The following is a 26,543-nucleotide window of genomic DNA, read 5'->3' as shown; positions in this document are numbered from 1 at the left end:
GGGTGTAGAGTGGCAGATATTTAATGCACCCTTTATCTAGTTCAGGAAACACTTGAAAGATTTATCAAGTTTCCTTATGTAATGAAAGGCTTGGCCGGGCGCGGTGGCTCAAGCCTGTAATCCCAGCACTTTGGGAGGCCGAGACGGGTGGATCACGAGGTCAGGAGTTCGAGACCATCCTGGCTAACACGGTGAAACCCCGTCTCTACTAAAAAATACAAAAAACTACCCGGGCGAGGTGGTGGGCGCCTGTAGTCCCAGCTACTCGGGAGGCTGAGGCAGGAGAATGGCGTAAAAACCCGGGAGGCGGAGCTTGCAATGAGCTGAGATCCGGCCACTGCATTCCAGCCTGGGCGACACAGCGAGACTCCGTCTCAAAAAAAAAAAAAAAAAAAAAGAAAGGCTTAACCCACAGAACATAATTAGAGCAGCATATTGGAGCACAATTTTTTTCATAAAGACTAAAACTGAACAGCAGCAGATTGAAGCACAATTTTTTTCCTAAAGACTAAAACTGTACAGCAGTCAAGACTCAAGCATAGAATATGTTTCAATGTCACATGATGTTTGTTGAACAGTCCTTTGATGTCTGGACAGTCTTTTTCTACTTCTAATAAAGTTTTTCTTAGCTGATTAATATAGTATTCCCAAGAAAGTTTCCCTAGAGGTTCTGAAGATAAGACCTTAGAAGAACATATTAAATCTTAAAGAAAAAAAAAAAGACGGAAAAAAGGCAGTTCCTTTAGTATATGTTTTACCATGAGAATATTATTAATAAGAAATCAATTTTTTAAAATGTTTCTTTTGTAAGGAAATAGTTTCTATGCAAAATTGTGTATGTTTTCTAGCTGTTTAGTTTTATATGTAGACTACCTAATTTTGCAAATATTGTGCTGAGACTGAACTGTTCCACTGTTTACCCACCAGTCTTGTTAATTTTCTAGCATCTTTAAAAACAAAAAAAGAAAAAAAATCATACCAAGAATATCTTCATTTCTCTTTCTGTTAAAGCATCATCATATACGTTTTTCTGCTTGACTGTCCTATCATACTATACATCATATCTTTATTTTTCTAACAATAAGATGTGAGTTTTGTTTCACATGCTAGTTTCTAGTTTTCATTCATTGTTATTAGCATATGCAAGTGAAAGTGAAGTCAAACTCACTCTTCCTTGTTGCATTTTATATTAAAATCTTTGGTTTATTATGTTGTCTCGTGATCTGAATCAGACATTTTTTTCAGGAAATAATGTTAATCTCATGAATATGACATGTATAACTTATTTTATACCATATGAGTGAAACATCACTTAGAAACCACTTTTTTATTTTCTTTATCTTTTTCTGTTTTTAATCACTCTTCCTTTCAATTATAGGTGCTTTATAGTAACTTGGAGAAAACAAAAACAACTTCCAATGTTTGCTTTAGAAAAAAAAGCATATAACACATTTAATTCTGAGCTTATTATTTTAAATAATGGCAGTTCTGAAAATTGTGGTGATGAGTATTTGCTCCTAATTGCATACAATGTTTAAAATTAGAGACTGGTCAGGTTTTTCTTAACAGAACTACTTGTTTTTCTAGTCTACATGTTACTTTGCTCTGTAAGACTGTTAGTTTTAATTTTCTTTAAATTCTTTATTAAGGGATGCCAAAAACACTTAGTAACTAAAACCTAAAAACCTAGTTTAGAATGACATGCACAAATTCAGTTCATATATCCATTGGGTTGTAATCGTAAGATATATGTGACTTGCTATCTCTCTTATATAGATGTTAGACTTTCCCCTGTATTTTTGTAGAGTTCATATTACCAAGGTATTGAGAGGCCAGAATCAGCTTTCTTTATTTTTGAATAAAGCAAAAGTGATTGAATAACTTGTGATTGTTTGGCTAATCCAACAATTGTAACTAGTGATTGTTCTAACTAATCTCTATATAACATATTCTCAGTAATGTGTATTTAATTAATAATGGGTTTACTTGGCAAGCACTTTGGATGGTTAATAGTTATTTTCTAATCTCTCATTTTAGCAAAAGTTAGCATAATTCCAAAGTGGAGTACATTGAACAAAAGGGTGAAGTGAAGAAATTTACTTGCAAAACATTTATCATGTGTGACTATCATAAATGATATCATTAAACCCACAAATCTAAAATCATGTAAAAATATATCAACTATTACTTTTGAAAGATTGTCCTATATTTTAACATGAATGAATATTACGTTAGTAATGAATATTAGACCTGATTATTCTAAAAATAATTTAAGCTTAACCCATTTGCACAAGGGTATACCTGTCATTTACTGCATTTGAGAGAACTTTTTACTACAACATGAAAGGGACATAGAGGTTTTATAAAATTTATTTTAACTTGTTATTGTACATTTTACAGGGAGTTCTAAAATCTTTAACTATTGACCTATTTACTCAGCTGAAACAACTCAAATGGTTAACTGTATTGAGATAAAACATGTTTACTGTGTTTCCAACATGATCCACAAAGATGCATTCTCTCCTAAAGGTGATTTATAGAGTAATAAGATACAAATACTTCATACAAATCTTAATGTTTGGCTGTCCCATTTCAGTGGCTGTGTCCTCTTCTTTTGGTGTTTAAGAAAACTCATTAATACAAAAGATAATTTTGTATTATTAGTTTTGAACATAGGACCCGCCATTTATGGAACTCTGTTTTTGAACAAAAATATTTGTTTTGAAAGGCATCTACAGCAAATAAATTTTTTTGATAGATTCACACCTGATAAAAAAAAATTAAAGATAAACTATAACTGTGAAGTGTGCTATTGGGAGGTAATATGTGGTCCAAATTCCAAAGAATTGGAGAAAGTGATAGAAAGAAAATGATTGGTGTTTCAAGTACTTATATATGGAAGTTTAATGTTGTAAATAAGAAAACGGGTGTGTAGGAGGGATAATAACTTCTTATCCACCCACAGACTTCCTTAAGCAACAAATACTGCAGGAGGAAAAAGTATTAGAGGTGCCTCCTCTCAAAATTCAGAGGTGTGTGGGTGGTTAAGAATAATTTTTAACCCCTGCTTTTCTCTCTAAGTCTTTCAGTCATATTATAAAGACAATGCTATGAATATTTTCCGTTACTCTTTTTTTTTTTAAGTATTTTTGTGTTGTTTAGATCTTTGTTAGATTCGGAAAGATAAATAAGTCTGATGAAATTAAAACCATATTTTAACTATCAAAATAATTATAAATGTATTATCCTGCTGTACATGTGGCAGAATCCACAGTTAAATTTTAATATCATGTTAAAGGAAGTTGTGTGATAATGCTTATAGAAATAAAATGTATCTAAGATACACAGCATAGATACAATAAGTATATTTTTATTTCATGAGATAAAAGGAAGCACAGGACTTATTTATACAATTTATATATTTATAAATAATTTTTAAGATAATTCTTTAATAGGTTATTGTTGGATATGTGCAACAAGAAGTCAAATTAAACTTATGTCTATTGTTTGTATAAAAAAACCTTGCTTTTCTAGGAATTATCCAGATAATTGTTGTTATGATAACTTTGGTGTAGAAAATCAGTTGACATATGGTTTTTATTTAATGAAAAAAATTCAAGTACAAATTATTTTCATATAACATTACTAAATATGTCCATAATTAAGACATTTGCTTCATATACATATTGGATAGAACAAGAAAGGTTTACATGGCAACACATTGTAGATCTTGGGCTGCTATTTCTGATTATGTGAACTGCTAAAAACTGGCAAAATTATTTTAAGAACTTTGAAACTTGGAGGTAATTTTTTAAAAATCCTTGTCTTTCTAATGTGGATTTTATAATATTTAGTAATTTGGTTGACTTGAATGAGGCTAATACTATAACCTAGGTATTGTTGCAAGATTTCTGGGGCTGTAAAGATGAATACGGCACAGTTCTTTACACTCAAGGAGATTACATTTAAATTCTCTTCAGAGCACACAATGGAAAAAATTATGATTCTAATTATGAAAAGAAAAATATTCCCTGCAGAAATAAAATATAAAATATATTGTAAATAGCAAGGAAATGAATATTTATTCCATAAAACATACTTGTAAAAGGCTAATTTTCCCTTCCATGTTGCTGTACTAATTCCCTCTCTAACCAGCATACCCTTTCCATTTCTTCACTGTCATGGTCAAATTCTGGCAAACACAACATTTCACATCATGGTTGTATGTTTTGTTCCTCCCCACCTCAGCCCCCCGCGCTTGGGCTCACATTACAAGTCTGACAGGTGTCAACTGTAAGCAACTTCTGCCGAAATACTAATTTAATAAAGAAATGCTACCAAGCATGACACGTCTGAGATTCTTCCCAGGAAATATATATGGGAAGAAAGCAAAAACTATTCTCTTTTTGCTCTGCCACACCTGAGAGCTGCTGTTCTGCTGGAGATGAGCTTATAGGCATCTGAACTTCAATTGAAATCCTATCTCAGTTCTTCTTAGGTTGAAATCCATCTTGCTTTCTCTTTACCCAAAAGAAAAACTATATTGCAGTGGAGTAATGAAATAGAGAAAGAATGAATGAGGGCCATGTAATGGATAACAAAATTGGAAAAATATAAAAAGCAAACAGAAGGAGGAAAATAAAGTGTGAGTGATGGAAAATGAAAAGGGAGGAGAAAGGGACCTTTGTTATCAGTATGGCTATAGCTTGTTTTCACACATGAATACTCTTAAAAATACAAATAACTTTTTTTCTTCCAGTAGAGCAGTAATAGTTCTCTGAATTTCTGCACATTGCTTAAGAATGTGAAATAGATGCTACAAACTTTTGTCTGAATCATCCATATGGGTTTTTAAAAACTATATATAGGAAAAGAAAGTTAATCATTATGTGTAGTATGATAGAAATGACTTTGGATTATCAATCAGGAGATTTGCATTCTAGATTTTTAACTGACTTGAAGAATGCCTGTTTGATTTTTACTCTCAGTTTCCTGGGAGATTCATTTATTTTATCAGTGAAATGGTAATATGCCTCTATAGGAAAGATGATTAAAATAAAGTAATGCAAATAACTTTGAACTCCAAAAAATTCAAAATGAAATTAAAAGAATTTACGTTACCTTTACTCTTTAAAACTTCAAAATGAAATTAAGAAAATTCAAAAAATTCAAAGTGAAATTAAAAGAATTTATGTTACCTTTACTCTTTATTCCCATATACTCTAAGAGTATAATTTCTCTGAAGGGTTTAATTAGAATGTTGAATCTTTTAATTAGTGATTTTAAGTCCATGGCTTAAAGTATTGATGCTGAGATAGTAATAACTCTAAGAATCCAGTACAGTTTCTAGTATTTAGAAGATACAGCTAGCTCTGCCTCCTGAAAGGAAGTGAAATCACTGTGCTAATACACTTAATGGAAGAGAAATGCATCCAGAGGAAATGCAGTTATGCAAGATAGATAAGAAATAAGGAATAATGTTTAAAATTTCAGAACAGTACATAATTATTCTTAAAACTACAGTGGCAGGCATATTGCCTCTATAACAAACCAATAAAGAAGAAATAGGAGGGAGTCACAATGTAGGAGATTCTGTATATTTACAAGAAAAACATGTTTGTGAGGGCTCTAAGCATTGCAAAATTTTTTTTAGGGGATTAAGCTTTTTAGAAAGAGATTCTTTTAAAATTGATGGGAAGATTTTATTACAATTCTGCTTGATGTCAAAATATAAACTAAGTAAATCTGTAGGAATCCCTATGTTCATGTATAATTATTTATAAAATGCTCTATAGTTTATAGAAAGCACTATTATAGCATTTAATTTTTAATTTTTATGACCATGTAATAGTTGAACATATTTATAAGCACATATAATATTTAGATACAAGCATGCAATGTGTCATGATAAGATCAGGGTAATTGGGGTATCCATCACCTTACGCATTTATTATTTCTTTGTGTTAGGAACATTCCTACTGTATTCTTTTAGTTGTTTTGAAATATACGATAAGTCATTGTTAACTATAGTCATCTTGTTGTGCCACCAAACACTAGATCTTATTCCTTCTATTTAACTGTATTTTTGAACCCATTAGCTATCCTGTGTTTATCCCACCCTTTTAAACCACAACAGCCTTTGGATGTGTAGATGAAGATCAGAAAGGATGAGCACTTTGTGCAGTAAATATGGTAACTAAGTCAGTCCTTGAACTTCAAGAAGGAAGGAAACTAGTCTGCAAGATCGCCCCACCTCTTGTACTTCTTTGCAACAACTGTACCAGACCTCATCTTCTTTGGTTTATATAAATCATCAATTCTACCAGCAGTCCGATGACATTCTATTATTACATCTCCTCATCCCCTTCCCACTTTCACTTTTGATTCTGAAATCATCCGTTCTACTCAATGTAATTCTCAAACCCCATGGATTTATACTTTTTTCTGCTAAGTTAATCACACACCTCAGTCCATGGGACTTAATGATTGCCAACTATTCTGTTACTTTTCCCCTTTGTTTATCCAACCCTAATCCCATTCCTGATCTTCTGTAAGTATTCACTCTAACGTATTTGAGATACTTTAAATCATTGCTAAAAAAATATATAGGATAGTTGTGTAAGTAGCAGTAGGAGGTAGTGGTTCAACACACATATTCTAGAGCTCTAGACTCTGGATTTGATCCTGGCTTACGACTTACTAGCCAGGCTACTGGCCAGTACTTACTGTAGCTGCTGATCCTGGGCAGGATACTTAGAATCTCTTTTTCATTTCTTTATTTGTGACCTTGGCATGGTGTGCAGGAAAGAACTCTAAAGTTGAGATTTGTGCACATGAAACTTATGAATTTTGCTCTTAGGATCAGCATCTGCAGAAGGGAAGACAGTAAGATTGAGAAGAGGGTGAATTTGAATTCGTGCAGTTAAAAAAAAAAAAAAAGCTACACAGCGTGGCCCATATGAGTTCTCAAGATGGGATGGCCCCTATGAGTTGTCCTCAATTGAAAAAGCAGGGCTGAGTTTTATACCCCACCATTAATCACCATTGATGTGGGCAGCTCCCAAAAGGGAGCATACCTTGGGCCAGGCAGCTCTCTTCAACTGCAGACTAGACCTGGAGAGGGACTCAACTGTGAGCTATCGGAGTGAAATACTCCAAGTAGCTGAGGAGGGGAAAATGTGGACATTGCACCACGGTATCCACTAAGACCTGTAAAATATGAAACAACAACAAAATAACGGAATTCTTAACCTTGTAGAACTTATTTCTTGGAAAGAGACTTGAGCAGTAAACAGGAAAAACACAGATTGTCATATGGTAATGAGTGTGATGCAAGAGGAGGAAAATGAGATAAGGGAGATGAGAGGTTACTAATTTGTTTGGGGTGATCAGGAAGGCCTTGGAGAAGGATCCGGAGGGAATGAAGGGGCAAGTCCTGCAGTCAAGGGAGAGAAGGACATTGCAGCAAAGAGAACTGCAAATGAGAAAACTATGAAGCAGATGCATGTCTGGGATATTCCAAGAACATCAAGGATGTTAGATGGACTAAAATGAGTGAGGAGATGCTTGGTTGAAGATGTAGTAAAAGAGTGGGAGTGACCCTCAAGGCGAGAAACAGAAAATTCTTTCTCTAGGTGAGAAGGGAGCCATTGAAAGGGTCTGGAGGAGAGGAGAATATTGTAATCTGACTGGTGATTTTAAAAGATCACTCTGGCTGCTGTGTTGAGAACATGCCTTGCTGAAATATGAGAGTAAGGGAGAAAGCAGGGAGACCTGTGCAATTAAAAGAAAAGAAAGAAAAAGTTTTTTTCCCCTGGTTGTCATTGATTTGGGGATCACAGTATCTCTTGTCTATTTTGGTATATCACTCTGCTACTCATCTGAGGGACTTTGTGTATGACCCTTTATTGAGTATATTGAGAAGATACCCTAGATTTTGCTGTAGTCAAATCTATTTTTAATCCTCATAAGGCATTTTTATATTGGGGTTTTAAGATATCTTTCTTCCGTTTTGAAATTTTTAATTCCAGATAGTATTTAATGCATAGGAATGTCTCTGCATGCTGCAGTGCATGCCAAATTGCATTGAATTTGTTTCAAATTTGGATTTGAAAATATAGCTTTTGCTTTCAATGTACTAAATGAACAATACACATTGTAGCATATGATTTTCAATGTGTACTTAACAAAGAGCAATTTCATTTTCTCTGGTAAGTTACACACTTGTTACAGCTTTGGGATTTAAAAAATCCAGGAATAAATAGAAAACAATATGTTTAAATAATGTTAGCATCCTGGCTCAATGAGTCAAACCAAAAGAATTATTCCAGTGCCTGTCACTTAGTAAACTGGTTCTGAAAAATCTTTTAATTTTGTGTTCATTGCTGATCTCTCTCTGAAAAGAATAAAGGGAGAATTAACTGGATTTCAAATAATGTTGGCCTGGTACTTCCATGAACCAATTGTGCAATTTGGTTATTTAAACTGGATTCATTCCAAATTAAATAATATTTCTTATAAACTTGAACTTTTTATCTATTTTTTTCCTCATTTTCCAGCTGCATTCTCAGTCTTTTCTCCTGTAATTTGGCTGACTGGATTGCTATTCTGTCATTACCTTCTTTTGGTGAAGGCCACAAACAGAAGGAACATATTAGTGGAATCAGTTGGAGAGGAAACCCATTTCTATAATTGCATCTACAAAAAAATGGTATACTCTGTATATATTTGGTCCTGGCAACATTGAGAAGTTTGCATGTTCTTGTAAGCATTGAGATAGTGTGAAAGTCGTTACGGATATGCTGACTGTCCTCTCCAGAGAACACAGCACTCGCAGAAAAACATGACCTTTGGCAAGTAGAATTTCTGACACACTAATTTAAGTGATAGTGGTGGCAACTCGTTGAAAGGACATGTGGACCTATATAGTGTCATCTTTTCTGGCCCCTTTGAGCCTCGTGATGTAGTTTGAGATCTAATCCTTAAAGGTTAGAGAGTTTTACAGTGTTTAGAATTTTATTCAGTTACTCAAAAGACAACCGTAATAGCAGCTTCAATGTGGTTATCTTTAAAATAGCTGTTATTTTTAAATATAATTAAAGAGAAACACAGCTGGCAGTTTAAAGAAAAAAAGGGAATTAGTAGTACAGTTATTACACTGCATCTTAAATAGCGAGGTGATATTAAATGGTTGTATTCTGGAAGCTCATGCCCACGCTGCCTTTGAAGTTCAGGCTGCCCAACCACATTCAGGCATTGATTCAGGAAACTCCCTTGGCCTTCCAGTAAGAGAGAGCTCCCTTATGCCAAGAACTGCTTTGAAATAGAATGTGGCAGAGTTATATAGTGGGTCCAGTTCTGTAAGTCAGCACACTCTGTGGATTTTCTACTGTGAATAGTTCTCAGATCTACATCTCCAGACCCTCCACCAATAGTACATTTCAGCCCCTAGGCATCTCTCATCTATAGCATTGGGAAAAAAGCCTCCTAACAGATCTCCCCACTTCCATTCTTGCCTACCTAAAATTTTTCTTACTTGCACAGTCAGAATATTTACATAAAATACTTATCTAAATGTATCATTTCCCTACTTGCAACTCAGCAATGGCTGTCTATCATCCTTAGGATAAAAATTTGTCTTCACAACAGGAGCTACAAAGACCTCCAGAACTGGTTCAGTTCCTGGCTCTCCATCCACATCATTCATTTTCTCTACCTCAGACTTGACACTCCGGTATACTTTTTTGTTGATAGTAGTTCATTGGGATAGACCATCAATTGATTGCATACCTCTGTGCTTTGCTAATGCTCTTCTATTTGTCCAAAACCCTTCCCATATTTTTTTGCCTAAATATCATTCATATTCCAAGACTAAGTCAATGATAATCTATATCAGAATGATTGTCCTCAATCCTCTGATTGGACTACATGTCTCTCATCAATTCTACTTTATGTCATCAGTCTGATTCATTGAAATAATCTGTATATTATATGTGCCTCAGGCTAATGACTATTAATACCTGTATATCAGAAAAGAAAGGCTAGTGCTTAGTAGAATTTTGTTAAATATTTGCTCAACTGAACCAATGCATTAATACTAACAACAAAAAGTATGCTTAATTCAGGTATGACGGCATGTGCCTATAGTCCCAGCTACTGAGGAGGCTGAGGTCGGAGGATTGCTTGTGTCCAGGAGTTAGAGACAGCAGTTTGTTATGATTGTGCCTATAAATAGCTACTGTACTCTAGCCTAGGCAATGTAGCAAGACCCCATCTCCAAATAAAACCAAAAATTTAAATAAAAATTAAAATTGAAAGAGAAAGTGTACTTAAATTTCTAAATGTTTCTGCTCACATGCTGCCATTTAAATTATTTGAAATTCTAAATTAAAAGTTGAATATGAATGGTTTTGCATACTAAAATGACTGTAGAAGTATTTTAACTTCATAAAAGATGATGGGAAATTAGCAACAACAACAAAAAAATAATGGCACGCCAAGGGGAGCCTAGTAAAACTGGGTTGCAAGCTTAGCCTGAGAGTCATCTAATACCAGTATATCAACTTGTGATCTACCTCATTCTCCAAAAGTAGTGTGCAGAAAGAAAAAAAATTGAAGTTATTTTAGGATTCTAGTTTGTTGGTAATTGAGATAATTTTCACCTATGTGAATACTCTATTCCACATCCAAATTACTTATTAAAATCCCAAATGACTTTGGCCAGAGAATGTATTATTTGGAATTCCATTTGATGCCTTCATTTAATTTGACATTGAACCAGTTGTGGGGAGGGGTGGTGGTGGTGGGGGAATAACTTTTTGGAATATTCGAGGAGTTACAATGATAGTAAATTTATGTGTAAAGTTCATAAAATTTAACCATCAAAGCGTATTACTTGGAAAATAAAACACTGGATGTTAGTTCCTCATATCTAGAAAGTCTCTTACTTTTTTGAACAAAGAGAATAGAATTCTTTGAACGTTTAACTTTTGAAATACTCAAAGATATATGGAGAGAAAAATGGAGCCTCCATCTGATGCCATGGAGATTCTAGATCAAATGATTTTAGAGTAAGTCACATCATTGTCAGTAGACTGAAAGTAAAGACTCAGCCAACAACGTTTCACAGAATTGTGTCTGCCATGTACTATGTGCTTGTTAAATACTTGTTAAATTAAGGGATGAATGAATGAACTGTCACAGAAGTGATGTGAACTGCTATGAATACAATTAATTGATGCATGCATGAACATGGAAGCCACTCTTCTGCTTCCCAGTAATTGCTAACTATGGCCCTCAACTTACTGAGAGTGGGCATAGGAAATGCTATAATACACATCATCTCTGAAGAAATCCGCAAAGTGATTCTGTTTCATCCATTATCTTCAAGTGAGATCTCCTACCCCTGTCCTCATGCTCTTTGATCCCATCTGTTTGCCTCACATGTGAAACTTCAGCAATGTAGTGATGCTGTGCTCAAATATAAAATATAAGTGTAGAGGATAAAAAGGAGAACTTGGAAAAAACAAGGTAAAAAGAACAAACTAGTGAAGGGAAAAGGACTTTTCTATGTAAAATAACAGAAAAAGAAAGGAGAAAGCAGTGATGGTCAGCATTTTGTAGAAAAGTTTTAATGGTTAAGTAAGGAGAAAAGATGAAATTTTAAATAGCTGCAGACGTGGGTAGGCCGTATTAGTTTTATACATTCTAACTCTTAACATTTCTTTCAATATTAACGTATACAATATTTACTAAGTTTATGCATTTCTCCCTTTGATTGTTTCTGTATGCCCAACACATGTTTTGAGAAGAAAATAAAGAAAAATGTGTTCCAGGCAGAGATTTATTTTCCTAACTCCACCACCACATGCATATTTCTCACCCACCTAAAATAGCATTTAATGCTGCCATTAGATATTTTATTAGGAAAAATAGGTTTCGTGCTTGCCAGACAAGACAAAGGTTGAAATCAATGCTTCATTCTGCTGACTAGGAGAATTAGACATCCTTCTTCTACTCTAGCACTTTTAAAAATGTGTTTTGTGGAACTTGAATGCCTCAAGATGCTATTCTGAAAAGAGTATCCATTTAAGTGAGGTTGATAAAAGCAACATATTTTGATGCCTTTTCAAGAGCCATATATAAGGTGACCAACTAGTGCCAGTTTGCCCAGGATTTTTCTGATTTTAGCACTGAAAAGCTTGTATCCCAGGAAACTCTTCAGTTCTAAAAAACTGTTCTAAAAAATTCATATATGTCTTGAAGTAACAAATATGCTAAATTTTGTTTGAAATGTGTTTTTTTTTAAGAATACCTGACAATGAAACATTTTTCTTAAGCAATAATATTAAAAATCAAAGGGATTAGTCATCTATGATACACAGTTTGGGAAACTCTGCCCTAATCCCATCCATTTTACTCCTGGCCCCTGGAGTCTCTCCTTTCTGTTGCTCCATTTTGCGGGGCATATGGAGCCTGAGGAATGGTCTAGCATTGTAACTGCTTGAATTTCCTCCTGAGCGTTAGACTAGAGGTGCTTAAAGCCTTAAGCTTGAAATTTAAAATAATTTCTATGTTGCAAATATTTTTATCACTTTGAAATATTTCTCCTATCTCAATCTCTTTTTACAAATATGTACCCGTCTTAATGCACATCTCTTGGGAATTTCTACAGGCATGTAATACCTTGTAAGAAAAATCCCTAAAAAGTCTATATTCCATTTTCTATTACATAATTCTGGATGAATCTTGTGTATGTTTTGGGAAGTATATGTACATTTCAAAGAAGAAAGTCATAAAGAGTTTTGAGGTTGCCATGATATGGCAACATAGGCATTCCAATAACTCTCTTCTGAGCCCTCTCTGTAAGAACAATTTCCATACCTGAGTGGGGGAAGAACAACAAGACAAGCAGTAAGAGGCATAAAACGGAAGGCAGACATTGTCAATGCTTGGAAAGGGAGAAAAATTCAAATTCACAGCCACTTAGTTTCACTCACTTTTTTTTTTTTCAAATAACCAACAGTTAAAAGTTTCACCCGCCTCAACACATCTCTACTCCCACGGTGTCACAAACTAGAAACAGGTGCCTTTTCCTTCACTGCAAACAGTCATAAAAGGCAAGCCCGTTTCAGTGAACTCCCAAGTACTGGGCAAATGAATGTATGAAAAGAGCACTATTGCACTGAATAATGTTTCAAAAACTGTGTTTGTTTCAACCAATTCTGAATTTTTTCTAAATTCAGAGATAGTTATCTAACTTCCTCTAAGTAGTTTTCATCTCTAAATATCTGAGAATTAAAAAGTATGATTTCTGACATTTCTAGCACACAGTATCTACTGATAATGCTGAGGAAGCATTCTTTTTGACACACTCTCTTTTTTTTTTTTTTTTTTTTTTTTTTTACCTCTGAGATAAGACCATGCAAAAGAAAAATGCAATAGTTGCCTGCTGTTCCCTGGGGTTATTGGAGAGGAAAGGGAATGGATGGAAAAGTACTTCAAATAGTATATTACCTTTAGGTATGCTGCTTTCAAAGGGGGTGATTCTAGAAACACTGACAAAGACACATCACTGCTGTTTTACAAATTTTATGTGTGTGCGTGTGTTTATATGTCTCACAAAAGTTCATAGAGCTTATCTTCTCCCGTAATTGATAAGCCCAGTATAGCACTCTAGAGACTAAACTATCTTGTTTTAATATACTTATTATAAGGAGTACCTACTATGTGTCAGGCATTTTATAGCCATATGTTAAGTACTTGCTATAACTCTTCAAGAAAGACATATCACCTCCATTTTTGGGTGAAGAAAATAAGAGATACAGATATTAAGTTATTTATGCAACATCAGGTAGTGTTAGTGGTAAAGGCAGGATTTACACCCAGCCTCCTGGGCCTCCAAAGTTTCCCTTTTCTCCACTGTTTTATGTGTAGTCTGTTATTTTTTAAAGTCAGGGATTTATAACAGAAAATTATAAAATTTCATATTAAAATGTGTTAAATATATGTTATTTTGGTTAAAAGTAAGGTATTGCTATCAAGGAGAAATACGGCACTAGTCATAGAAACATCTGTGCTATTTGTTTTGTGTGATGTGTCTTTGGCTTGCTAGTCTCCTGCACATGCAAGTATGTGCATGCACACACAAATACACACACACGTACATGCACAGTTTTTATTCAGAGTAATCATTCTGCTAGTATGTATTAATAACTTTTATATATTGCTGTATTATGCTCTGAGTATTTATAACATAGCATAACATTATTATACTCTGTGCCAACCATATTTTAGATGCTAGAGATACAGAAAAAGTCCCAATTCACAGGAAGTTCAATTCAGAAGAGAAAAAAACAGACATAAACCAAGCAAATAAATAAGCAAAAACATTTCAAAAAGTCTCACTATGTCACCAGGCTGGAGTGCAGTGGCGTGATCTTGGCTCACTGCAACCTCCGCCTCCCGGGTTCAAGCAATTCTCCCACCTCAGCCTCCCAAGTAGCCAGGATTACAGGCACGTGCCACCACGCCCAGCTAATGTTTGTGTTTTTAGTAGAGATGGGGTTTCACTATGTTGGCCGGGATGGTCTTGATCTCCTGACCTCGTGATCCACCTGCCTCAGCCTCCCAAAGTGCTGGAATTACAGGCATGAGCCACCACGCCTGGCCTGTAATTACTTTTAAGAAAGTAAAACAGTGATGTTATGCAAAGTAACTAGCTTTGCGGAAAGAGTGAGATTTTCACTGAAGCCTTAATTAGTAGAAAGAACAAGGTACACAAAGATCAGAGGCAGGGCATTTGGAGCAAAGGGAAGAGCACAGGCCAATGCCCTAAGGGATGCCTTGGTGAAATCTAGAAATAGAAAGAGGGTAAGTGTAGCCCGAGCATAGTGAATGAGCAAGAAAGTGATAGAAGAGGAGAGTAGAGAAATGGTAAGGAATTGGGAGTTTATACATAGCATCATGGAAAGCCTTTGGAGAACAGTAATATAATCCGGTTTATATTTTCAAAAGATTGCTCTGGCATCTGTGTGGAGAATGAATTGTAGATGAGGCAAGAGTGGATGCAAAGAAAGCAGTAAAAAGATTATTATAGTGGAGCAGGGAAAGAGGATCCTGGCCTGACTAGTATGGTGGCAACAAATGTGGTGAGAAGGTGACGGATGTCCTGGGAGCTATGTCTACCCTCATTATTTCCCATTCCTTTCTATATTGATATTGGTGTGAACAAAATTGTTACATTCCAATGCAAAGAAGGATATGGAAAGGAGAAGAAAAAGAAATAACTCCATCACGTCATTTAGCACTCGCCAAGTTCTCCATGCCCATTTAACATAAATGAATGTGTAGGTTTACTTTTAAGACATGAAAATGTGTCATAAAAAGCATTATTTTAAAAACCAAAACCCATGCGTTGAGCCTACTATATTCATCTACAGTAATTTTCTCAGACTTTCAAGAGAGAAACAGATTGGTGTACTTTTGGGGTTGTTAACTAGTGGCTTTTCAATAAAGCCTGAATATATTGGTGATTTTGTTTTTCATTTACCTTTTAAAATTTATACAATTTAAGTACCATCACCGATATGGCAGTAAAAAGTCAAATATAAAAATAGACAGCTCTATAATTTGGCCTTTAAATGGCTTTACATATTTATATTCTATGTAGGATATGTAACAGATTGTGACAACAGAATCAGATATAATCAAATTGCAGCCTTACAAATATAGCAAATATCATGAAACAGCTCCCTTCTGCTGACTCAAAGAGTGGGAGTTTCATTTCTTTCATTATATTTTTTCTGTAACAGCTTATCACTAGCAACACCTTTGTAGCATTTCTCCTTCTTTCTTAGTGTGAATGTCCGCACAATAGCACTTTACCTGTATTTGCCATTGATTCTCTCACATTGGATTTTCTACTCTGGAGTCAACTAATTTGAGTAACTGGAAATATAAAGCTTATGGCTTCCACCTTCAGTTTCCCAGTTCACATAACAATATAGAAGTCACTTCCAGAGACAGAAAGCCCAAGACCCACCCATAGACTTTGTTCAGCCTCCATGGTGCTCCTTAGCTTATTTCTCTAAAGTCTGCAGATTTTCACATGTGGTATTTGGGGAAAATCTTATTATCAATATGTAAGCATTCACTACAATTAAGCTCTGCTTGTTGTGATGTCTGAATATCAATAAGGACTGCAGTTCATCCTGAGAGTGACAGCCATTTAGTTCAGTCTGCCTGTCTAATCTTGGGCAAGGATTTAAAAGATGCTGTCAAATATTTGTAAACATGTGCATTTTTCTTTCACAGAGATTATTTTAGAGTGAGAAGAGTTACTTTTCTGTTTTTGTCTTGGATTATTGTTTGGTTTTTAAAAGCTCGTTTAGCTTTTCCTCTTCTTTAACAGTAAATTGCAATTTTTTTCCCCCTAAGACTCACAGTAGCTATCCTTCGCTGTATTCGTGAAGTGGGAATAGTGTTGTGCCAGTAGGGGGAGCTCATATCATACCTATTTTGTGGGTTGGCGAAAAGTAAATTCTGTAGGTTTGTGTAGTTAAGGGTGGAGCTATTTTACCTCTAAAGGCAACAAAGATTATGAGTTGGAATAGAAGTTATTTCCCCCAGTTGAAAAGTTAAACTTTGCTAACGTTGTAAATCTTCACTACAGTAAGAGTTTCAGTGACTTTTGGTTAATGAAACTGCATACTGTGGTTGAAGTTTTCAGATAGCTTAATGTGGAGAATTTAAAACATATTAAAAGACTTCTTTCCTGATAGGTATTATCCAATTTTTTAATCCATAAATAACAGACACAGCACACACACCCCTGATTTTAAGGGGTTTCTTATGTTTGTTTCATGGCTGTAGTTTCATGTAAACATAGCCGGTGCTGATGTGAGTGGCAGTGGACATAGAGTTGAACTTCTTCTTCTGATAAGTGTCTCCTAAGTAAGTTTGCTTTGCGGTCATTTGCCTTCTTCATTACGTTGGCATCAAGTGTAGTCCCACAGGCACCAAGATCGTGATTAGCTAGCTTTCACCAACATCAGTGAGGAAGCAGAACCTGAGGCATCCTTCTATTCCTTTTTCTTCTTCAAGGTTGTTATGTTTGTCCTTTGAGTTGTCAGCACCCTTCAAAATACTCTCTGTAATTTTAGAATCTTTAATATGGTGAACATCAAGCATCTCATCATGCCAAATGTAATTTTCTACACCCCCAGCATTTACTGTGTTCACAGGAAATGAAAAAAGAATCACGCTTCCTCTCTTTGCTTGTTTCTTATGCTTTATCGAACACCATTTTAATGCCAGGCACAGAGTGAGAGACCAGAGATTAAAAAATGAAAGATGAACATGGCTTATCACTGCCCACAACAAACTCGTGATGTAGGCAACACATTATTTGGTGTACTGGGGAAAGTATGACTCCAAAGCCTGTTTTCTTTATCAGAAGAAAAGCACACAGTTGTCTGCAGACTGGTCCACATGTTTGACTTTCACATCATTTCTGACTCAAGCAAGTTGCCTAATTGCTTACACTATACATGCCGAAATTGAAAGTCTTTGAATTTGGAAGTGCATGATGCCTGCTTTTAGATGGACGTGGATTATGGATTCATTTATGTCATACAATTTTCATGCAAACTACTATGCTATTTCAGTCCGGGTGAGGTAGCTTATGCCTGTAATCCCAACACTTTGGGAGGCCGAGAAGGGCAGACCACTTGAAGCCAGGAGTTCAAGACCAGCCTGGCCAACATGGTGAAACCCTGCTAATGAAAATAGAAAAATTAGCCCTGCATGATGGCAGGTGCCTGTAATCCCAGCTACTAGGGAGAATTGCTTGAACCCGGAAGACAGAGGTTGCACTGAGCCAAGATCATGCCGCTGTACTCCAGCCCGGGTGACAGAGCAAGACCCTGTCTCAAAAAAATTTTTAAAAAATTAATATGCTGTTTCATAGGTTGAATCTGCTTGGACACTGGTATGCAAGCAGGAGGGGACGAGGGGAGAGGAATAGGAGGTGACATGGGAAGATGAGACTGGGAGATGGTAAAATGTCCCCACTTCCTTAGGGTGAGCTCCACAACTGTCTAGCAATTCTCTAGCAATAAAATGGCTGTCCTAAGATTGATAAGCCTTTAGCATGGCAGAGCGATGACTCTAGACTCTCGGATTTAAAGATCTCTTTGCTTCCCACAAGGTGAGTCTCTTCTCCTCTCTTTCCTCTATGTGAACTTTCTTCTCTGTCATCATTACTGCCTATTGCATCCAGTTTACTGTAATGCATAATTACCATGCCATGATTGCTGCTGCAGATGCGTCTTTCTCTGTTCTTCCTGCACATCCTTTTCCATTTATCTTATATTTCCTTCTTTGGAAATATAAGATACATCTATATACATCACGGTGCCTTTGTGATGTTAAATATCTTTTTTTTCTAAAGAAGGTCCCCTAAATTGCAAAAGCTCAGGCTCCACAGAGACTTAGATCAGTCTCTGTCCGTGGATTTTAATATTCACATCTTTGGCTCACTTTCCAATTGCCTTGTTGTTTTTGCTGCTGCTGCTGCTGCTGCTTTTGTGTTATGATTCTGTAGGTAAATTATTGTAGGGCTTGTTCTTTTCTTAATGAATATTTTTAATATCTTTTTTTCTCCCAGGCAGTTTCTTAGTCCAGAGTTGTGCCAGAAGCCAAATTTTCTAATAGAGCTTAATGGATTCTTTGACAATTCTTATAAAATATGGTATCTTAAACATCTATCACTAAAGTGGATATTACAGTACAGATATTGCAAGAATGTATTTAACAGGGTACATAGAATTTCTGCCAAACCAAATGTTGATACACAGTATTAATAGGACTCACTCCGCAACTTATATTTCAGCCTTCACAGTTACTGTGATATCAAGTTCTTTATGAAATCTATTGAGTACTCTCTCAGTTTCATCCACCTTGACCTCCCCTCCCCAAACACAGATACTTGCTCCACCTAAGAGGCCTAAGCCTTTCAAAATTTTAGAAAGCAGTTCAAATAAGATGCCCTTTTTCCAGGCAGTAATATCACAATAGAAAACATCTTCTGAATACTAAACCTCTGGCAACAATAGAGTCTATTCATTCCATTGCCAAAGGAAATGGAAACCCAATAATTATCACTGGCCCTATTACTTCTTCTCATTATCCCTGGTCTCACACAAAGCCAAAGTTCAAGTTCTTGGTTCAGACTTTGGGATTTCCAAAGAACTGGTTTGGTGAATGACTTTTATTTCTTTTTTTCTTTTTTTTTTTTTTTTTGAGACGGAGTCTCGCTCTGTCACCCAGGCTGGAGTGCAGTGGCCGGATCTCAGCTCACTGCAAGCTCCGCCTCCCGGGTTCACGCCATTCTCCGGCCTCAGCCTCCCGAGTAGCTGGGACTACAGGCGCCCGCCACCTCACCCGGCTAGTTTTTTTTTTTTGTATTTCTTAATAGAGACGGGGTTTCACCGTGTTAGCCAGGATGGTCTCGATCTCCTGACCTCGTGATCCGCCCGTCTCGGCCTCCCAAAGTGCTGGGATTACAGGCTTGAGCCACCGCGCCCGGCCGACTTTTATTTCTTAATTCAACCTTTTATGTATCCGGCACTTATTCAGGTTCTGCGACTATAGAAGTGAACAGACAATATTTGTGCTAGCACGGCAGTAAGTTTTGGTGAAGCAGGGCAATGAGATGGGAGATATTAAGGGATGGAAAAAGACTGTTTAATTATCTAGAACACTTCCTTGAAATAGATTAACAAGCTTTCAATACAAAGCAGTTAGGGTAAGCCGTTGCTCAAAGGGATTACTATGACAGTTTTTTGTATTACCAAATTTTATTAGATGTTAGGTCCATACAGAGGTTGAACTATATGCAATGGCAGTAAACCGAATATGAAGTCATTAAAAATTAAGTTTTATGTTATTCTTTTGGGTGTCATGAGAGTAGCAAAACCAGCGCATTCAGTTCCCAGAATCACAGCTTCATCATAAAGATGAGTCATGTTGAACTAAAGGGACCATATTTTAATGAACCAATCTGGTTACTGTAGCTCATCTATGCTCAGCAGCAGACTGCCTGGGGAACAGGAGACAATCTATTTGTCAAATGAAGAATTAGTCCCTGATGCTATCCTTCTGTCTTGATTCCCCTCTCAACACTCTCCTCTCTGTTCCTTCTTGTATGAAGTCTTGCCTTGGGGGTTTCCCTTAACTGCAAATAACAGTAGCATAAAACAATCTGCAATGTGCCTGCGATTCCCCATTTGGCATTTGTTGACAAATAAGAGTCATCAAATATTTATTATTTATCTACCATGCTTTTAGCAATGTGGGGTTAAAAAATAATCTTTATAGAATAAGTTCTTGTCCTTGAGGAGTTTACAGTCCTTTGAGAGAGTGAAAACATCCATACATAGAACTTCAGAACAAAAGGTATGGTCTGTAGTCATTCAGAAAAAAATGATTGCTCGACCGTATGTTAGGTAGTCAATAGGGAGAACCTTAGAAAGGAGTTGGGACATGAGTTAAACATTGAAGGATAGTTTAGGTGTTGAATAATTTGGCATGTTTATCATTTTCCAATTTGCTCTCTTTTTAAATTCATGTACTAAAGATTTCCTATTGACAAGCATACGATGCACAATTACTTTTATTCCTGATTTCAGTGGATCATTCTATGAGTTGCTGTGGTTGTTTTTCTAGCTTTAGGAGAGGATTAATACCTTGAATGCTTACTTTTGAGTCTCACCAGCACTAGAAGTTTTAAAGTGTGGAGTAATAACATCTAGTGTAAGGGAACTAGAGTGGAGACAAAAACATGCTAATTTTCAGTAGTCAGTGTATCCATGGGTAATTTTTATGGTTTGTGATATTCTGATGTAAATGCTTTAAAGTAGATTTTGAATATATTATCTTCTACTGAATATTACATACTGTTATTTTAAAATGTATTAGTAAATACCAACTCTGTGTCAAGTAATGAACATTACTGATGGCTAAAAAGCTTGGCTGGCATCAGATCTGTCTAGCTTTCACATTAAAAATAATCTAGATTTACAAAGTTCTTGACACACAATATATCAGAGATATAATCTCAAAAACATATATCCAAATAAGTACTGTCCTTTAAATTTGATCCTCTATATAACGATAATCATACCTGAACAGTAATGCCATCATTCTGTAGATTTTTTAAGTGTGTGTTTCAGTCTTTCTTAAAGTGCCAGTAGACAACTGTACAGATAAATTTCTTACATTATTGTGAAATTCACATTTTTACAAAGATGGTATTGCCCCTGCTTGATCATCTGCTTCATTAATTCACGCAACAAACATTTTGCATGGTACTCATACTGTGCCAGGGAGGCAAAAATAAATTTGGCGTGGATCCTGCCTCTAAGGATTGTACCACTAGTAGACTAAGACAGGTAAGAACTTGGCAAACGAACAAGGAAAAGGCCATTTGAGATAGAGGAAATGCACATAAAGACATGGAAGTGCGGAACAGCATGGCATTTTCAGGGAACAACAGATGGTTTGGCATGACTAGAATGTGAAATGCAAGGAGAAAAAGGGTGCAGATGATGCTTTAAAAAGTTATTTTAAGCCAGACAATAAAGATTTTTTAACACTTAAAATAATTCCCTGTTATCAAAGATTTTATCTGTCTTTTTTACCATAGCCTGGAATAAAGTTCTAGTAGGCTTTTCAGGTATACTTTTATTAAAATTTGAGGGAATAGGGACAGTAGGAACAAATAAATAAGCTTAGAAGTGCCATACATGGTGTCAAAGTGATGTCTTGCTTTCACATTAAAAATGAATATAGATTTACAAACTTCTTGACAGACAATATATTGGAGACATCATTTCAGAAACGTATATCCAAATAAGTATTACACTTCTTGTGAGCTATTTTCTTTTTTAGTCAAAATAATTAAGAAAACCACAGAGAGTATAGACGCTTACTTTTATGTGTTTTTATTAAGCTTTAATATTTAAATACATTAACTTATTTAATATATATAGCAATCTAAGTAATACGCATTTCTCTCCCTGTTTTACAGATGAGAAAACTAAGATTCAGAGAAAAAAAGTGGCCTAAGATGTCCAAGTTACTAAGAGACAAAATCAATATTCAAACAGATATGTTTGACGACAAAGTTAATAGTTTATACTGTGTTGCCACTTTCCCTTAGTCAGACTTTATCTATACCATATTTGGGTTTGAATGCCTTCTGTTCTGAAGAAATTTTAAAGCTTTCATTAAACTGTCCCAAATGTCAGGTAGGAAAAGTTGACACTGATTTCCCTAAATCACAATATTCATATTAAATATTCTGGAGGTTGCCAGGGAAGAATTTCATAGCTATCTTGTCTGCAACATCCTGTACAAACTGCCTCTTGGTTCATTAATCCTCAAATGATGTTAAAGAAAAATTGGGACTATTATAAAATCTCTAAGCGATAGTAGTCTCTCAAATGTGACTTTAAGAAAATATGTTAACCCCTCTCGACCTTAATTGTTCATCTCTAAAATGAACAGTTTAGGCTAATAATCCCAGTGATCCTTCTGCATGGTCTCAGGATTCTGTGCTCATTCCAAAATAAATAGCATTTCATTCTATAGATACAGTATATGCTGGCTTAGAGGTGAGAGAGAGACTTGTAGTGTTATTATTTTATAACCGCCAAATTCGCAGTCAGATTCGAGAGCTGTGATTTTTGTGTTTATTTTTAAGAACTCTCATGGCCTATATATTTCTGGCGTATGTAAGATTTGTTACTGGTGATATTGCCTGTTTATAAACAGAAACTTGTTCTTTAAAAACAAGGTACCAATATGCTTAATTTTCAAATCAATAGAAATAAACTATCAAGAATACCCATCAACTGCATTGTGGAGTGGCTGTGGTTGTTGTATAAGGAGGCAGTAGGGTATAGGGATTAAGGACCCGGACCCTGGGTTTGAACCCTGGAAATGACACTTCTTCCTAACTGTGGAACTTTAACCACATTAATGCAGTTCTCCGTGGCTCAGTTTTCTCATCTGTAAAAACAACTTCTGCCTCATAGAGTTGTTTTGAGGATTAAATGTGTTCGTGTATGTGTAGTACCTACAACAGTACTCGGTACATATAAACATTCATGAAATGTTACCTGTTGTTAGCGTTATGGATAAGAGATCATTTATTTGAATTTAAGAAGCTACGGAATTAATGGATAAAACAAAAATATTGAAGGTAAGCTGCAAGAGGGCAGAGATTTTTGTCTGTTTTCCGTATCTGTTTCCTGGGTGCCAGCCTAAGTATCTGGCTTAGATTAAGTGCCCAACATATATTTGTTGAGTGAATAGTTCAAGATTCAATGACTTGAAACCTCTATTATCCTGTTTTTTCCAAATGTTCCTCTGTATTTTAATGTTTCTTGTGTTCAAGAGCATTAAGCCATATGCTATAAATTCTATAACATAATGAGTAGTAAGTAACAGCTTTGGTCTCTAGACTCCTGTTTCAGTTCCTCTGTGCTATTTTAAGCAGAAATATCATAAAATCTTAGATAATTTCTTATAAAAACAAGTGTTAGGCCTCATCTTTTTTCTTCTTTTTTTGACAGGTAAATAAAACCAGGCCTCTACTTATTTAAACATTTCATGGGTCTTGGCAGTTCTCTTTGTTATAGCACTAGCTGTATTGATCCAGCTGTTGCAGTTGCTACTTGGGCAGCTGCTGGGCAGCATTGCCAAATGTCTCAGATGGTTTTAAACTGATTTTAGGGAGAAAAACAATCCAGGAATTCCAGAGATACAGCTCAGCTTCCCCTCTCTCTTGTCCAATTAGCAGCTATGACTTAGAACCATGGATTCCAAATACAGCAATCCTGCTCTTTTGGATGCAAATTAATGCCTATCTTGAAGAGTCTAAGTTGGATAAAAATCTCACCCTCAGTCTCAGTTTTAGTAATAATACTTCAGAATTACAATTACTGTAAGCCAAGTGTTTATAAGGATTTTCATAATCTATATCTTATTTTACTTAAAAACCCATGCTTTCTCCTGTTTACTCTTTCCCAGATAGACATAGTTCCCAAGTCACTGTTGATTAGACAAAGTGACAAGGATAGCCACTTTAGTTAATGAAACTAAATTATTTCTCCCAATAGGCTCTCAGTCAAAAACTTGCTATATATAAGGTGCTTTCCAGCTTTGTACTGTCTTAAATGTCTTATTGTTGTCTAGATGATTTTGTTTGAGCCATAGGCTTGGAAAACAAGAAAAGTATATTGTACAATGCCAAAACCTAATAATTGTCACCACAGGGTGCATTGGCCAATGAGAGGAAACTTTGCCCCTTTTTTTTAACAGAAAGAAATATCTACGTCCAACTTAAAGCTCCCAGGAAGGGTAAGAAATTTTCGCATAAAGGTTTTATAAGTTTTATAGAAGGAAAGAGGCTAAAAACCTATTTAGACCTTTTCTGCCCAAAATGCAGTGGTACAGAAACCTGTCAAAGTTTGGGAATGTACTTTCCAAAGACCAGGAATGAGAAGCAGGCAAGAAGCCCTTAAAAATCTGCTGCATGAAGATGGTGGCTGCAACATCACCAGCCTCATAAGAATATGCACATGTTTCAATTCCACTGTGGAGGTAGAATCCAAGCACAAATGATCCCTTGGCGATCACCTGAACAGTCTCCAGAGAAGAGAGAAAAGAATGTACCTGCTATAAGCATTGTGGACGCTCTTATAATTTAGAAGGATTATTAAAAAGAGATGCTACTTTATGTGTTACCCCAAAATAAGTGAAATAAGTGATAAAATTCATTAAGGTTGGTACAAAGTTCTGTCTGTGGTCCTTATTGGAGACACAAGCACCAAAGTAGTTTCTAAATAGAAACTCTCCATGTTTTTGATTTGTGGTATTTGAGGAGTAAATGCCAATCATGGCTAAGTCAGAAATTTAACTTAGCATGCTTACTGTACCAATGTAGAAAGTGTACATGTAATCATTATGTCCATGCTTACTCAAACCATACCCTCAATCAGAGCAACCTCTCTCTTATACCAAGCTCTGTAACCAACCAACGCTGAACTATTCACTAGAGAGAGTTGTACGCAGTGTTACATATTATTTGGTGTCTCTTCTCCCCACAAACATACACTGCTTCTGGATGAGGAAAGTCATAAGCGCTGGTTCTAAATACTGAAATGTAACATTGCCAAGTTAGTCCTTTCCCCTATAGTCTTGGACTCGTCTAATCACAGGAATCCAAGGGAACCACTGGAAGCACAAAAATAATCCTTCCCCATTTTCAAAAGCAGCCATGTCACTAATCAGAAACTGGTTAATGGAATTAGTATTGCGTTTAACTTTCTCTGCCTTCAAATTTAAGATACAAGCATAGCTTTGTATTCACCCTTCGCCACACCAGGTAAGAATTTAAGCTAGTTTTGATAGAATTTCCTCTCAAAATAATAAACCAATTTTATGTTTATTTACTGACTGTACCTGTGCCAGCCATTCTGGTGCGTTCCCAAGTAGGCATCAGCCATCTCATCCCTATTTGAGCAGCATCAGCACTTCCATCCCTATTTGAGTATACAGTATTTTGAGCAATACAATGTACATCAGCATCTGTGACAGATCAGCTTCTTTCAAAACAGAAAACAGTGTAGACAGCCTATAATATTCAGTTTTCATACCATAGGTGTTGATTTCTCCCCCAGGAAATGCAAGAACGGCACATCAACAGATATTGGCTATCATGAGTTGTGTCTGAGTGTTGATTTTAAGTAGTCTAATTAAAATGTCCCATGGTCAGCAAAATATTTGATGATCAGCCTGCACCATAGTTGTTGCTCTATCACAAAGAGGGTAAAGTTGAGCCTGGTACCTGATCATCGGCTGCCATCAGTGAATCTGCACAAAATGGAGATGCATCTGCAAGTAAGAATTGGGGAATTGGCTACTCATCAATAAATTGGTGGTTATGAAATGGGTATATATGCTAGGAAAGAAGCACAGTGGGAAGCTAAATACAAACTCATCAGTGGAAATAATTCTAAATCCATAATTTAAAAAAAACCATTATTCAGGCATATCGTGCTGTATAAAATGCAATGAGATTATTTATAAGGGCTAATATTTAAAAGTATAGAAAAATATAATTTGGTTTAGACTCTTAATATCAAAAACCTATTTCTTTTAAAAGGTCTAGTATATCTTTTAAGCAAATAAACTAATTCTTAGATTTATTAAAAAGAGTAATAATTCTTAATTTAATAGTAAATAGTAAATATTTAAAATATTTAAATATAGGCTCTGTACTGACAATTGAAGAATTTTCTCAAATTTAACATTTTCAATCAGTTTAAATTATACGCCAAATTAGCTAATATCTTCATGCATAAGATTCTAAATTTTAAGATTGTAATGGAATCTGATATGACAACCTTATGGTACATGCTAATAAATCCACTAAAGTAGGGTTTTGATTAAATGTATTCTGAGAATGGTTGTCT

The 26,543-nt window shown here is 35.6% G+C and overlaps 1 protein-coding gene across 1 annotated transcript in view; it reads left to right on the top strand.

The window, feature by feature from the left end:
• The window catches only part of LOC105468192 (transmembrane protein with EGF like and two follistatin like domains 2), a 249,456-nt gene that overhangs the window by 16,764 nt on the left and 206,149 nt on the right, over positions 1-26,543 (top strand). The gene's annotated exons all lie outside the window — the stretch shown is intronic.

Source organism: Macaca nemestrina, chromosome 11 (assembly GCF_043159975.1).
Source record: "Macaca nemestrina isolate mMacNem1 chromosome 11, mMacNem.hap1, whole genome shotgun sequence".
Lineage (NCBI taxonomy): Eukaryota > Metazoa > Chordata > Mammalia > Primates > Cercopithecidae > Macaca > Macaca nemestrina.
This window is presented reverse-complemented; position numbering and strand designations above follow the sequence as displayed.